We start from the raw sequence: 15,000 nt of genomic DNA, 5'->3' as shown, positions 1-15,000 counted from the left end.
AGATGGAAGGGGGAGTGAGAGGTCCACAAGTCCAACTAGATCTGAGATACACACACACACACACACACACACACACACACACACACACACAGAGGCAGACAGACGGAGACATGGAGGGGGAGCCCTAGAGACCCATCAGTGTGACTGACTAGATCACCTGAATAAATTTATTCCTTCCCTGCCCTGCCCTCATGTATTAAGGTAGACAATTGGTATGGAGTTCTTCTTGTCACCAAACACAGGTGAGGGCTAGTGACTTTTTACCCTTCCATGTAGGGACTCTTCCCTTAGGACCCTTGATTTCGATCATTGAATAAGAATTTCTGGAGGAGTCACTCTGGTGGAGTTTTTATGGAGTAAGTAAGCAAGCAGGCAAGCAGACAACCAGACCCCCCCAAAAAGGCACAGACAGACAGACAGACAGACAGACAAGGACATACTCTAATACAGTGTGGGTGCTCTTGAAGGGAGAGAGACCTACACAGCTCCTTGACTTCATGGGTGTTTTCAGGGTTAAACAGGCGGGGGGGGGGGGGGGGGAGGGATGTGGCAGCTGAGTTATGTACAGATTTTTAGTTGTTTTATCTTTGCCCCAACCTGAATTTCTAGATGTTTGGGGCATTTCTCTACAGGTAAGAAAAACAGGTCATTGACCATTCCTTCCTTCCTTCCTTCCTTCCTTCCTTCCTTCCTTCCTTCCTTCCTTCCTTCCTTCCTTCCTTCCTTCCTTCGTTTTTTACTTTCTCTCTTCCCCCCACCCTCTCTCTCTCTCTCTCTCTCTCTCTCTCTCTCTCTCTCTCTCTCTCTCTCCTTTTTCTTTATTTTTTTTTGGGGGGGTGGGCAATACTGAGACTTGAAGTCAGGGCCTCAGCACTGTCACTCAACTTCTTTTGCTCAAGTCTAGCACTGTATCACTTGAACCACATCACCACTTCTGGCTTTCTCTCTCTCTCTACACAGACACACACACAGACACACACACACACACAGACACAGACACACACACACACACACATGCATATACATACATATACCAATATATATTTATACACACACATACATATATATATATATATATGCTTACATATAGTGTGATACACACATATATATTTATTATTTTCAGTTTTTTTGGTGTCGGGCGTGAGGCTTGAACTCTGGGTCTGGGTGCTGTCTCTCTGCTCTTCATCTGAAGGCTCACAACTGTTCTGCCACTTGAGCCACAGTGTGCCACTGATCCCCTTTTCTGTTTATATAGTGCTGAGGAATCAAACCCAGGGCCTCATGCTTGCAAGGCGAGCGAGCACTCTACCACTAAGCCACCTTCCTAGCTCTCCCCCCTTTTTTGGCCAGTCAAGCATGGAAGGCTCCTGCATATTGTTTGTATGGACATACTCACAGCTGAATAACTGAGTTGTTTTGCTTAATAAAAAAAAAATCCTGGTGTTGATATATGTGGAGGGGAAGGGAAAAAACAAATTGTTAAAACAGGGATACAGGAGGACCCATTGAAACAATGAGATATACAAGTCGTTATGTCGAAAAACGAACTTTACAACTTTGGGGAGGGACGGGGGGGGGGGGGGGGGAGGGGGGGAGGATACGAAGGGATGGAAAGGGGAAACAAAGCAGGAGGCTACAATGCTTATAAGAAATGTGCTCATTATCTTACCCATGTAATTGTAACCTCTCTGTACAGTATTTTTACAATAAAAATATATTTAAAAGTATATATATATATTTTAAAAACTTGGTACAGTAGTCTAGAAACATGGTGGCTATTACAGCCTTCATTTGCTTCACTTGACCACTGTTTTCTCATTTAAAAGCTTTTGGCGACAAGCATGATGATTTTTCATGGGGTGTGGGTGACTGTTTTGAGGCTTTCCCCAATTTTTATGTCCACCAGGTTACCAGATCTAAGGAAAACCCAGAAGTTCGGGAATTAAGTAACTCTCAGGCTCAAACTACAGAGAAAGAAAAGGAGAAAGAGAGACCTGTGGAGGGAAGGGGGTGGGGAGTTGGGGGGAGAGGTCATAGAAAGGAAAAGAAAACAGGGAAAAATAAAAACACAAAGTAAAGGTCGTTTTTAAGTGGAGGCCTGGACTCAAACCAGGCCACTGACTGAGGCTTCCTCATTATGGGATTGCAAAAGTGGGCCTTGGCTTCTTGCAGAAGTCATCTCGATGTGTTGGTATTCTGCTGTACATATCATTTGGAAGCAACTCTATCTTTTCACTCCATGGTGAATGTATTCACATATATGTTCCTATAGAAAAAAACCAGTTTAGTGTGTTTTCTCTCTCATATGCAAAAGGTATGTTTAAAATAGGGGAGAAATTAGATCTCTGGACTGACTGCCTGGCTGGCTGCTTGGCTGGCTGCTTGGATGGCTGCTTGGCTGGCTGCCTGGCTGCCTCACTCACTCACTCACTCACTCACTCACTCACTCACTCACTCACTCACACACAGTAAGGCCCAAAAGACAGGATAGATACTTTTAGGGGGAGAAACACCCACCGAGGCAAGGCCCAATGGTTATGTGCCCAGAAATGAAAGTGAAACCTTGAAAACACGCAGAGGAAAAAGAAACAAAGTAAACTCTCTACCTTGAGCCTGTAGTAGGGTTTAAGAGATGATTCTGTTGGTTTCCCATGCATGCATGGGGGGGGGGGGGTGGTGGTTTGACCCATGCTCTGTTTCTTTTTAAAATTTACTTCCCTCCCCGGTGTAAGTTTCCTCCTTTCTTTGAGGAAACTCTTTGCTCCGTTCCCACAGTATACTCATTGTTTGGGCAAAAGCTCAGAGGAAGGGAGCTGCTCTTTTCCCTTCCACCACCCACCCCCACCTATTAGTTTTCTTTCCTAATAACTATTCGTTTATGAGGGACTGAAAAGTGAAGAAAATAGGATGTGTATGTGACTTCACTGGAGCCATTCATTAGGAAGCTGTCCGGCTGTCTTGTCTCTGAATTCCTGGTGGTGCTTTCCCAGGCCTCATTTCCCCCTGGAAATTATCCTGCTTGCCTCTGTGTTCAATTCTGGGAAGGAAGATAGGCCGAGATAAGGCAACATCTTGGCACAAAGCTGGAACACACGGCCACCTCGCCTCACGGGTACAGAGCCTAATCACCCTACCCGGAGGGTCCTCTGTCAATAGTTTCTTAGAACGATTTTTATTAGTTTAGTGGCCCTACTGAGGTTGAAATTCAAGGCCTCAACTCAGGCAGGCCGGCTCGGGGTGTGCGTGTTTGTTTCTTCTTCTTTCTCCTCCCCCCCTCCCCCCCCCCCCCCCCCCCCGCCGCCAGGGCGCTTAAATCGTTGCCATGACGACATTTACAAGACAAAGGAAAGTTGCATGAAGTTCCTGAGTTGACTGGGGCTCCAGGCTTAAACCAGCCCACCCCACCCCCGCCCCCGCCCTGCCCTGAGTCCGCTGCGAAACACTCCTGCGGGGTGGGGAGGGGCGCCCAGCCCTCAGCTCCTGTAACTTCATTAGCGCGCGGGGTGGGGGGGGGGAGTGAATCAGCCTCCCCTCCCCCTCCCCGTCTTTACAAAAGTGGCCTCTTTTGCCCTTGGGCAGGAAAAGCCTGCGCGCTCTCTCTCGGGTCTTTTTCTGCTGGGACCCTCCCTGCCTACCACCAGCAGCCACTGACTTCCTGCAAGATGGAGTTGTCAGACTGCTTCCACCCGCCCGCTGCCAGTAGTATGCCTCCCGCCCAAGCCCGCCAGGGACAGAATGGGAGGGGCGGGCGGGGAAGCTGGCATGCTTGCCTGTGCTCTGCCCTCTGCCCCTCCGGGAGGCATGACTGTGACCGTGGGATGTCCCCGTGGCCGACCCCTAAGCTCCCACCCTCTGGACGGAGGAGAGTGAGGGGGAAAAAGGAGTTCAGGAGTCTTGTCTCCCCTCCATCTTCCCGCCTAGGTCAGGCCAGGATCTGCCTCTCTTCTCCCTGTCCCTGTTCCCCGTTCCTCTAAAGGAGTGACTGGAGAAACTGTCCGTCTGTGTTTGTGATTGTGATTAACATCGCAAAAACCTTCAAAGAATCTCAGATCGGTTAGAAGCCCGTTGGGTTTCACTTCTCAGGCGTGAGGGGTTGTTATCTCCCCCGCCCTCTCTCTTGATTTTTTTTTTTTACAAATTGTTAGGGAAATGGTGACATACAGAACGGTTAAAGTATGCCAGTCCGCACCGGTGGCTCGCGTCTGTAATCCTAGCTGCTCAGGAGGCTGAGAGCTGAGGATCACGGTTCAAAGCCAGCCAGGGCAGGAAAGTCACCAGACTCTTATCTCCAATAAGGCACTGGAAAATCGGAAGTGGCGCTGTGGCTCAAGCGGTAGAGCGCTCGCTTTGAGCTGAAGAGTTTAGGGACAGCACCCAGGCCCAGAGTTTAAGAAACACCACCGACCCCCCCCCCAAAAAAAAAAAAGGATAGGAAAGATTACATTACATAAGTGGGGTAGGAAGAGTACATTTTTTTTTAATTAATAAGTTTTTTTTTTGTTTTTGTTTTTGTTTTTTTTTCTCGTGGGGCTTGAACTCTGGGCTTGGGCGCTATCCTGCCCGGGCTGGCTTTGAACCGCGATCCTCAGATCTCAGCCTCCTGAGTAGCTAGGATTACAGGCGTGAGCCACCGGCGCCCGGCTAATGAGTTGTTTTAATTGTGAAAATACTTACAGAGTGGTTACAATGACAGGAGCAAGAGCAAGGAAATGAGTACATTTCTTATCAAGCATTGCTGCCTCCTCCTTTGTTTCCATTCCTGCCCTCCCATTTCCCCCCACCCCCAAAAAAAGAGTACATTTTTTTTGGACAATGTCACCCCTTCCCTGGCTCTCTCACAGATTTTCCCTCCCTCAAGTTCTGTTTGTTCCCCAGCCACAGGTTGTGTGTCAACATAGTGTCTAGTGAGTGCCACTGTTGCACTTCTTCATCCTGGGTCCCTCCATTTCTTGCCCCTCCCGGAAATAGATGAAGGAAGAAACAATGGGGGGGGGGGGGAGAGAAAACAAAATAACGTCGATGATAACAAACACAAAGAAAGGGGAAGACTTCTTATATGATCAGAGGTATATAGGCATTGCACTTTGGTGAGCCTCATGTCTTCAATTAAGCAACCCAAAGGCCAGAAGTGGAGTTTTGGCTCAAATGGCAGACTGCCAGTCTCTCTGTTTTTTTTTTTTTGGCACGGGGTAGGGGGTGTCCCCGGTCGTGGGCCTGAACTCTGGGCCTGGGCGCTGTCCCTCAGCTCTTCAGGTTAAGGCTAGCACTCTACCACTTGAGCCACAATGCCACTTCCGGCTTTTTTCTGCTTATGTGGTGCTGAGGAATCGAATCCGGGGCCTCATGCACGCAAGGCAAGCGCTCTACCACTGAGCCACCTTGCCAGCCCCAGAGTGCCAGTCTTGAGCACAAGAGCCACGGGACAGCACTCAGGCTCTGAGTTCAAGTCCCAGGATTGGGGCGTGCACACACACACCCTGCACCCCTTGATCTTTGCTGCTGTTTCCTACCACACAGACACAGGCACGCGTGGCAGCATGTGATCTACCTCTTCCCCTCCCCCCCCACACACTTTGCACTGCCACCACCGCCGCCGCCGCCACCAACTATAGCAACAGACTTCCTAGGCTTCCCCTCCGCGCCCGCCACCCTCCCCCCCCCCCCCCCCCGGCCCCTAGTTTAGATCGATGAACCAAAGTGTCCCCACTGCACGTTCGGCTCTGGCAAATATCAGATAGGATTACAGTGATGAGGAGAGAGGCGAGACCCGCCATGGATTGACTGTAGATCCCAGAGGACAGAATGCCAGCCCAGGCCCATTCATGGGTCAAGCCAGGAAAATGTTTTTTGGTTTTGTTTTTGTTTTTCATTTGCGGTCTCTCTCCACACCCGGTGTGCTTTGTCTGTCTGTCTCTCTGTGCGATAGGGGTTTGCCATTCATGACCTGTGTGGGCGGGGATGCTGGGGCGTGTGTGTGTGTGTGTGTGTGTGTGTGTGTGTGTCTGTGTGTGTCTGTGTGTGTCTGTGTGTGTGTGTGTGCGTGCGTGCGTGTGTGTGTGTGTGTGTGTGTGTGTGTGTGTGTGTGTGTGCGCGCGCGCGCGGGTGAGGGGGAGGTGTTCCTTCCTCACAAGACCTTCCTAAAGTGTCGGTTCGGTCTGGATCGATCTTGGGCCTGACGTTGTTTTTCCTTGTTTCGGGGTGCCACCTACTGGACACCGTGTGGAGTGACAGGGAGTGATTCGGGGCTGATGGCGGAGGCTGGCGACTCTCGCGAGAGTCTCGCAGACTCTCGCGAGAGTCGCGATGAGGTATCGCCGGCTCTCTTCTGCGGCTTTATTTACAACAAAACAAAATGAAACCACAGCAAACAAGGAAATTTTCTTGAAGGGAGGGCCGAGCGGAGGGGGAGGGGGGCCCGCAGGGGGTGTTTCTTTTCGTTATTTTCTGGACACGGAATTCGTTTGGATATTACGTCTTATGAGCGAACTGTACCAGTTTATTTACGGTTGTAATTTATATACAGTAACACAAATGTCTTTACGTCAGTATTATGAAAAAGGGTCCCACGGCTGCAGTGGGTGAAAGATTGAGACGGGAACATTTCTCAAGGAGTGCCAAGAAAATGGAAAACAGGCAATGCAATAGTTCAGGGAGAGTTATAAATATCAAGTGCTGCCCTAGGTGAAATTTCATGCAAATGTCCTCACCCACTCAGGCAAACTTTTTATATAGGTATCAGAATAAAATTTCTTGAACTATATAGACTTTTATTCACTTGATTTCCCTTAAGTAAGTTAAAATAACTGGCTGTTGACAGGGCACATCTGGATATTTCTATCGGTCCCATAGAGATAATCTGTTAAATTTTAGAACACGGTAGATTATATTTGCTATTTCCCCAAATGGACTTTACAAAAGCCATCCGTGGCCCCAAAGATGTATCTGGACCTCTCATCATGTGTGACTAAATAGGCCTCAGTGAATTAAGCTGAGAAAGCTGCAAAACAAAGCAGATCACTTCAGTTATGGAACATGAAGAGAACAAAAGTAGCTTTATGCCACTGGATCTTTAGTGAGAAGATAGAATAAAAAGAAGAAAAAAATATTGGAGGATGCAATATAAACCAATTGAAACGTTTCCAACCGATGATCTGGCTTTGAAGTGGCTATTTACTGGTGTGGTCCTAGACCATGGTGTCCAGAAGGATACATCAATGTGTTTTGAAAGATCCTAAACCAAATATACTTGTAATAATGACAGGTACGTTTCTGTCCTCCTAATTCCAGCTTTAATCCTAACACGTCCGGTTGTGATAATACGTTCACAGTCGTGCCACTTAGGGATATCACGTCTTATGTCTTCTCTGCAATATCTTAAATGCTCAGAGAAGTTACACCTTCTGACAAAAGGACGTTATGTGTGTCACCCGCACGGGGACACACACACACACTCTGTTTGCCCGGAGTGCTGTGTAGCTTACCATGTCCAGTTATAGTTTAGGTCTAGCATCCACATAGGAGGGAAAACACGTGCCGTGCCGTTGGTCGGTCGGTCGGTCGGTCTGTCTGTCTGTCTTTCCGCCGGTCTGTCTTCCCCTGGCATCACCTGTTCTAGGTTCTTCTCCGCCGCCGGCAACCCCCTCCCCCCCCCCCCCCCCCCCCGCCCCTCGCGCTCCTAGTCCGTCGATCTACTTCCCTCTGTCTGACATAATCTTATTCTTATTCTTTGGGGAATGGATGAATAAACTTTTACCTTGTGGATATTGTACACACACCGTAACGTGTGTGTGTGTGTGTGTGTGTGTGTGTGTGTGTGTGTGTGTGTGTGTTGACGGAATAGAGTGTTTGCCATGCCTGAACCCCTGGCTCTGCCTCTCTACCCGTCTGTGATGCGATGTGTGTGCTGGGGCACTTGTGCCTGCGTATGTTCCCAGTGCGAACTCCAAAGAGAAGTACGCCCGCCGGGCCTGTGGGTTCTAACCATGCTTCACCCCCGGGCGATAGGATCGCCCCTCTGACTGACGCCTCCACTCTGTTTGGGCCGGGGCCCCTCGTCTCTCCCTGTGTTTCCTCCTAGGGTTCCCTACCTGCCCTCCCCCCAGCCCCGCACACACACACACACACACACACACACACACACACACACACTGTGCACCGCCACGCTCGGGTCCAGGTCCTCCACCACAGGCATGTGAGTGATGATGCCTCTACCCTCCGACACCTGTGTGTAGGGTTTAGATTCATCGCCTCATGCCCCGAATCCTGCTCCAGAGAGAGAGTGGCAGAGCCTATTAGAAAAGGCTAGCTGTCTGGACAGGCTAGAGTACGAACCGGTGAGAAGGTCGTTCCGTCCGGTGCGGTGCCCGGGGGATAAGCGTCACACGGGTGCCACCTCCCCTTCCTTCCCCACCCAGCCAGCAGCGGCTCTCGTTTGGCTTTCCTGTCATTCGGTGATGGGTGAGTGGACTCACGCTTCCCATTGCACGGTCACCGTGGTTTTCCAGACCTGTGTGTGTGACGTAGCTACTCTCTGTGTGTTAGAAGAAACCTCTCTCTGGCCTTCCCCCTGCCCTTTCCCTGCCTGTGAGGGGTGGCGGGTGGGGGCGGGGGGAGGGAGTGTGTTGTGGGGCGGGCGAGGAGCGGACTTTCACAAGTGAGCGGGGTGCCTCCCGACGGCTCGTCTCTTGCTGGAGCCGACCCATCTTTGGGAGTTTTTTTTTTTTTTTTTTTTTTTTCTCTTTCTGGTTTCCATCTGGGGGAAAAAGAAAACAAAACGTACAAACAACCCCCCCCCACTCCCCCCCCCCCAAAAAAAAAAAAAAAAAGACGGGCAGGCAGACGGTGGGACGAGCGCTCACTTGCCCTTTTCTGGCCATGTTGGGCGGGGGTGGGGGGTCTTGCCACGGGCGGCGGAGGTCGTGCGGGTGGCCGGTTCGTTTTCTCTCGTGGTGCGGGCCTGCCGTCTTTGCCGCCCCTTCCTGCTTGGGACCGATCCCAGCTTCCCGGTTCTCGGGTTCGGGCCGCTCCGTTCGGGCGAATCTCGTCCTGGTTCCTGGTTTCACTTTGGTCGCTGGCGGCGGCGGCGGCGGCGGCGGCGGCGGCGGCGGCGGCGGCGGCGGCGGCTCGATCTCGGTCTAGGTCTCTGGTGGCTCTGGTGTCGTTCGTGAGGTCGCAGAGAGGACCCGGCTGCAGGTCCTGACCTAGGTTGTGCCACTCGGTGCGTGGCGGTGGTGAGTGAGGCGATTTGTTTCCGTGTTCTGTGTCTCCGGAGCTCAGAGCCGGCCGGCGCGCGCCGATCCGGGGTACGGCGGCTCGGTGGAGTCGGTCGTTGGAAGGCGGTTGTCGTGCTCCCCCTGGCGTCCGCTTTGATATGACAGTCCCCTCGTTCTCAGCCGAGCGAGCGAGTGGAGGAGGAGGAGGTCTGGCGGCAGCGAGCCGGGCGGAGGCCCGGCCTCTGCCGGGTGCCGGGCGCGACTGTCGCCGTGGTGTCGCTGTGGCGCCGGGGCGGCTGTTCTGTCGGACTTTGCGCCCGCAGGCGAGCGCGGGGTGGGGCCGTGCGTCGCCGCTCTCTCTTCGGTGCCCGGTCTGTGCGGGGGGTGGCAGCTTTGTCGGGTCGACCAGTAGTTCTGTCTGGGCCCGACGCCTTGTCCTCCTCCCCTCCCTGGACTCTGGTCTTTGAGGGCGAAAAAAGGAGAGTACGAGGGACGTCTCGGGAGTCGGGGGAGAGGGTCCCCGGGTGAGCCGATAGGTGGTGGGGCCGGTCCCGGCCCGGACTCGGACCCCCCCCCCCTCCCCGGAGTCACCTCCGAGTGAGCGCTTGGCGCGTGCCGGGCGCGAGGGCCTGGGTCGCCGGCCCCGTGTGGCCTCCCTCCACGGCCTCCTCCACGGCCCCGGAGGCCGGAGGACAGACCTCTCCGGCGGGAGGAGCCGTGGGCACGGCCGAGGCGAGCCTCGGGGCCGGGACCTACGCCCCCCCCATCCCCGACATAGGATGGTCGTCGGAGTCACCTCCGAGTGAGCGCTTGGCGCGTGCCGGGAGCGAGGGCCTGGGTCGCCGGCCCCGTGTGGCCTCCCTCCACGGCCTCCTCCACGGCCCCGGAGGCCGGAGGACAGACCTCTCCGGCGGGAGGAGCCGCGGGCACGGCCGAGGCGAGCCTCGGGGCCGGGACCTACCTACCATCTGCGGGGACTTGCCCGGTGGGCCCTGCGTAGGGGAAAACTCGAGGCGGAGGGAGCACCTCGGGAGTCGGGGACCCGAGCCCGGGAGTCCCGGGTGTGTGCGTGCTGGCGGCAGGGCGCTCACCACCGACCCCGCGCGGTGTGGGTGTGGTGGTTGGGTGCCTCTCGGAGTGGGTGCCTCGCGTCTGCCGGGGGAAGGCTCCCCGTACCGCCCGTGCGGTGAGCCCGTGCACACCCGGGGTGTGTGCCTGCGAGGTAGTGGGGCGGGAGCGTCCCTTGACCCCGCTCCCGCCCTGGCTCTTCGTCTGTCTTCGCCTTATGTGGTCGACCAGCTGTCCCTGAGAGTTCCGTGTCTGGCTCTGTTGGGGACGTGTTGGGGACAGGTGTCCCTGATGTGGTTTCCGAGAGGTCCCTGTCGCCAGCGAGTTGTCGCCCCTGCCTGACGACCTGGTTTTGGCGTGGTGACGTGAGGATTTTGTACCTGCAGGAGGGTGCTGGCATGCTGTGTCCCGGTGGCTGTCAGCGGGTCTCTGGGGGCTCTCTCGGATGCTGTGTGCCGGGCCTTTCCCGTCTCTTCCCGGTCCGGGTCCCCCTGTCCTTCCCCTCACACCCTGGGCTCCCGCTGCCCTGGGCAGGCCCTGTGTCCCTGTGGTGGCTCGTGGGTGTGGTGGTGGTTGGCGGCTGAGTGAGTCCCGTCGTCCTTGATCTCTCCCCCGCTCCCGGTGCCGGATTCTGGCCCTTGCCTCGGCACGCTGAGGAGGAGAGTGGTTGGTTGCCTGGGGTGTGCATAGGTAGGGCCCGCACGGTGTGCTTCCCTCGCCGTGGCCGGCTTGAGGAGGAAAAAGGGGGGGGGCCGCCGGCCGCTGAGTCCGGACTCTTGCGTGTGCGGCATCCCCGTTCTGCCGTTGGGCTCGCCCGACCTCCGTGACTTTTTTTTTTTCCTTCCTCCTATCGCCCCTAGCTCCAACTCCCCCGACCTGCCGCTTCCCGATGGCGGGCCTGGTCGGCCGCTGAGCTGCGCTACCTCCCGAGCGCTGTCCGTGGCTTTTTTTCTTTTTCTTTTTTTTTTTTCTTTTGTTTTTCCTCCCTTTCTAGCTTCTTCGGTCCTGTGCCCGGCAGAGGTGTCCTGGTTATCCCGAGTGCCAGGGACGCTTAATCCCCGTGGTATTTTTTTCATTTTTTTTTTTTCTTTTTCTTTTTACCTCGCTCCTTACTCACGGAAGGGTGTCTGTCCTGGCTACGCTTTTATCCCCAGGCTGTTGGCCCTCTCAGGAGCCGAGCTTCCCTGGGCCACCGCCTCCCGAGTGCCGCGTGGCTGCCTTCTCCCACCCCCTCGGTGTGATTGATGTGGTGACGTTGCGATCTCCTTCGGGCCCGGGCCTAAGCTGCGCCAGGCGAGGGACGGACATTCATGGCGAATGGGACCGCTCTTCTCGTTCTGCCCGTGGGCCCCTGCCCTCACCCGTCCCACCGTGCCGGCGCCGGTGGTGTGCGGGGAGGCGGGGGTGCGGCAACCGGGCCCGGCTGCGCTCTCCCTGCCCTCGCCGTGAGGTCGGGGACTTGTACACGCTGGAGGAGGGGGGCGCCCTGATCTTGCTCCTCTCTTCCCGTGACTCGTTATCGGCACGGGGGTCGGCTCTCTCCGCGGAGAGGGAGGGTCGGTGCTCCGTGCTTGCCCGTGCTGTGTGGTGTGAAAAACCGCGCCTCGCGCTCTGCCCTCTTGCGGTGCTCCCGGAACGCTCCCGGTTGGTTCTCTCAGGTGCCTGAGGCTGAGTGGTGGTGTCGTTCCCGATCCTGGCGTTGTCCGCTGCCTTGTGCCAGCCTGCTGCCCGTGGTGTGTCCCGGCCGTCCTCGGGTTCGTGGGGCTTTTGTGCGAGTGAGAAGTTACCGTTGAGATTGACGTCTCTGCTTGGGGGGGGGTCGAGGCGGTTCCCCAGAGGAGCGCTCTTCCCTTGTTGCGCTGGGCGGTGGCTTCCCCGCATGAGCTGCCGCCCTGGTCCTGGCTTGTCTTCCCTGCCGTGTCACCTGGCTTTCATCGCACCGGGGGACCTGAGATGTTGCAGTGGGAGGCGAGCGGGGCCCGTGCGGGCTTCCCGCCCGTGTGCGCGACTTTGCTCTGGCCCCGCACGGCAAGGCCGACCGACCAGGGTTGGTGTTGCTGCTGCCGCAGACCCCCCCCTGTGCCCCACCCCTCCCTGCCCCCCGTGGTGGGAAGGATGGACGCCTCTGATGTGTGCTGGTTCCCGGCGGGGTTCCCGTCGGGGTTGGGTGCGGGCCACCCTCAGAGTGAGGAGAGGTTCTCTAGCGATCCTCGTTCGGGAAGCGGCGTGCGCTGCTGGGTTGGCGGGGGCCCGCCCCCGATGGGCTCCCGCGGCCCTGCCGCTCCCTGCCCCGCTTTTGAGCGCTAGTGGCTGCCCGCGTCGGTAAACTGCGTGCCCGCGCCTCCCCCCTCCGAGCTGGGGGAGGGTCCCGCGGGACCTCTCCCGGGCCGTCGTCTGGTGTGGTGAGTGGAGGACGTTCCCGATCCGTCCCCGCCCCTGCCTCGCGTGCGGTGTGTCGAGTGGCGGAGCCTGGAGCCCGTGCCGGGTCGCGATGCGAGGGCGTGTGGTGTGTGGCTTCCCGGCCTCGTGCTTGGGTTGCCGTGGGGTTTTTGGGGGTCCCGTCCCCCTCCCCCTCCGGCCCCTGGCGACGCTGTTCCCGAGCGTCTGTGTGGGCCGCCGCCCGTTGGCGACGACGGCGCCGTGCGGGCGCTGGGCCCCGCGGTGTTCCGGGGCCGCCGTGCCCGTGGTGGTGCGCCGCTCGGGGGGGTTCTGGCCCCCCGGAGCCGAGGATCCCGGTGTGTGTGGGCCCTTGCTCACGCGGCCGAAAAAGAGGCGGTCGATGATGGGTGCTGTGCCCGGCGGTGTGGTGTGGATGGAGGCGGTGGGGCCCTGCTGGCGCGGGCGGCTCCGCGGGCGTTCACGGGGTCTTTGAGGTGTGTGCGAGAGCTGCCTTTACCCTCTCGGGCCTCTTTTGGGGGGGCCCGCCGCTGCCGCGGTGGGGGTTTCCGGTCCGCTGGTCGGCCGGCTCGGTGTCCCAGGCGTTGCGCGGGACCGCCCCGGAGTTGGGGGTGGTGAGATCCCGCGTTCGTTTACCTGGCGTGCCGGCTGTGCCCGGAAAGGTCCCACCTCCCCGTTGGTCTGCGGCTGCGCCACCCGCCCGTGTGAGGGGGTGGCCGCTCGCTCACTCGCCTCTCGCCCCGGTGACCCGACCCGGTGACCCTCCCGCTGCTCTTCTTGTTGTGCTTCCGGCGTGCCCTCCTCACCCGCATCAGCCTTCCGCGATCCTCGCCGGTTTGGCCTGGTGGCCGGCCACCGGCGGACGGTCGAGTCGGGCGTTGTGTTGGTGTTCTCTTGGGGGGGGGGACGGCGCTCAGCTCGTGAGGCTGCTCCCCCGGTGTGGGGGAGGCACGTCGTCGCGGCGGCGGTGGCTTTTGAAGGGTCTTCCCGGATCGGTTTTGCTCACGACGAGGGTTCCTGCCAGCGGGACCGCCGGTACGCCACGGGGGCGATGGTGGTGAGATTCCCGCGTGCGTCCCTCGCTCGGGAGTTGGCCGTCCGAGGGGCCCGAAGCCGGCGTCACGACGTGCCTCCTCCCGCTGGGTGCCGCCTCGCGTGCCTGCGCGATGTTGTCCCGGGTTCCCGCGCCTCCCTCCCGCTTTGCCGTGCGTAGGCTTGCCCGCATCGCATCGTCTCCTCCGTCTCGAGCCGTGTGGCTTCGTCCCCGCCCCTGTCCCGGATCCGGGGTGTTGTGCTCTCTCGGCGTGTCGCCGCCGCGTGCCCGGCGCGACCCCGGTTCCCGTGCCTGGCCCTGTCCGCTCTGTGCCGGCGGTGTCCGCGTGTGAGCGTGCTCGCGTGCGTTGGGTTTGGTGTCGCCCGCCTCCCGGGGTCCCTGCCGCCGCCTCCGGCCGCCGCCGTTGGCCGGTGACTTGTCGCCGACGGGTCGTCGCCGCGGACCCCCGACCCCCTGCCGGCACCGCCGGTCCGCGGCGGCGCGGGTCGCTGTGCGCTCGGCCCCCGCGTCCGTGCGAGCGAGTGAATTCGGGCCGGCTTCTGAGGGAGGTTGGAGAAAAGACCCCCCCCGTGGCCGTGTGGCGTGCGTTGCGTCGTGTGCGTCGCCCCTGGCTTTCCGGCCGCTCGGGTGTGCGCCACACGCGACCCGGCCGGCTGGCCGGCTGGACCGTGGACGTCGGCGCGCCGCCTCCGGGCGGAGAAAGGGGCCTGGCGCTCCTCCCCGTCCGTGTGTGCGCGCCGCCGCTCCCGTGCCCGCCGGGCCGGCAGGCGGGGTGTCGGTGATGCGGTGCCCCCGCGCTTGGGTGCGGTGCGGTGCCCTTCCCCCCCCGGCCACGGGTTCCCCTGCCCTCTCCGTGCTCTTTCCTCTCTCTGCTCGTCACCGCGCGGTGGCCTGCTTGCGCCCGTGTGCCCGCGCCGCCGTCCTGGATGGTGGCGGTTGGGTCGCGTCGGCGGCCGGCTTGGCCCGCCGGTGTCGGTCTTCCCGGTCGCTGCCGGCGTTCGCTGGTCGGTGGCCTCGGTCTCCCGGATCGAGGTCCGCGCCTCCCTCCCTTCCCGCGCCCGCTCCGCGCCCACCCTCGTGTGTGCTCTCGGGCCGGTCGGGCCTGCCCGGTCGTTCTGGTGTGCGGCGACCCGGGATCCGCCTCGCCGCCCTCGCTCCCCCTCGTTGGCTCCCCGTCTCCTCCTCGCCGCCGCCCGCTGGCCGGGAGGGAGGGGTGGGGCTCTGCCCTCTCCTCGCTCACGCTCGTTGACGTCTGGTCCCCGTGGAGAG

Source organism: Dipodomys spectabilis, unplaced genomic scaffold (assembly GCF_019054845.1).
Source record: "Dipodomys spectabilis isolate Male_0828 unplaced genomic scaffold, ASM1905484v1 ptg000484l, whole genome shotgun sequence".
NCBI classification, from domain to species: Eukaryota; Metazoa; Chordata; class Mammalia; order Rodentia; family Heteromyidae; genus Dipodomys; species Dipodomys spectabilis.
This window is presented reverse-complemented; position numbering follows the sequence as displayed.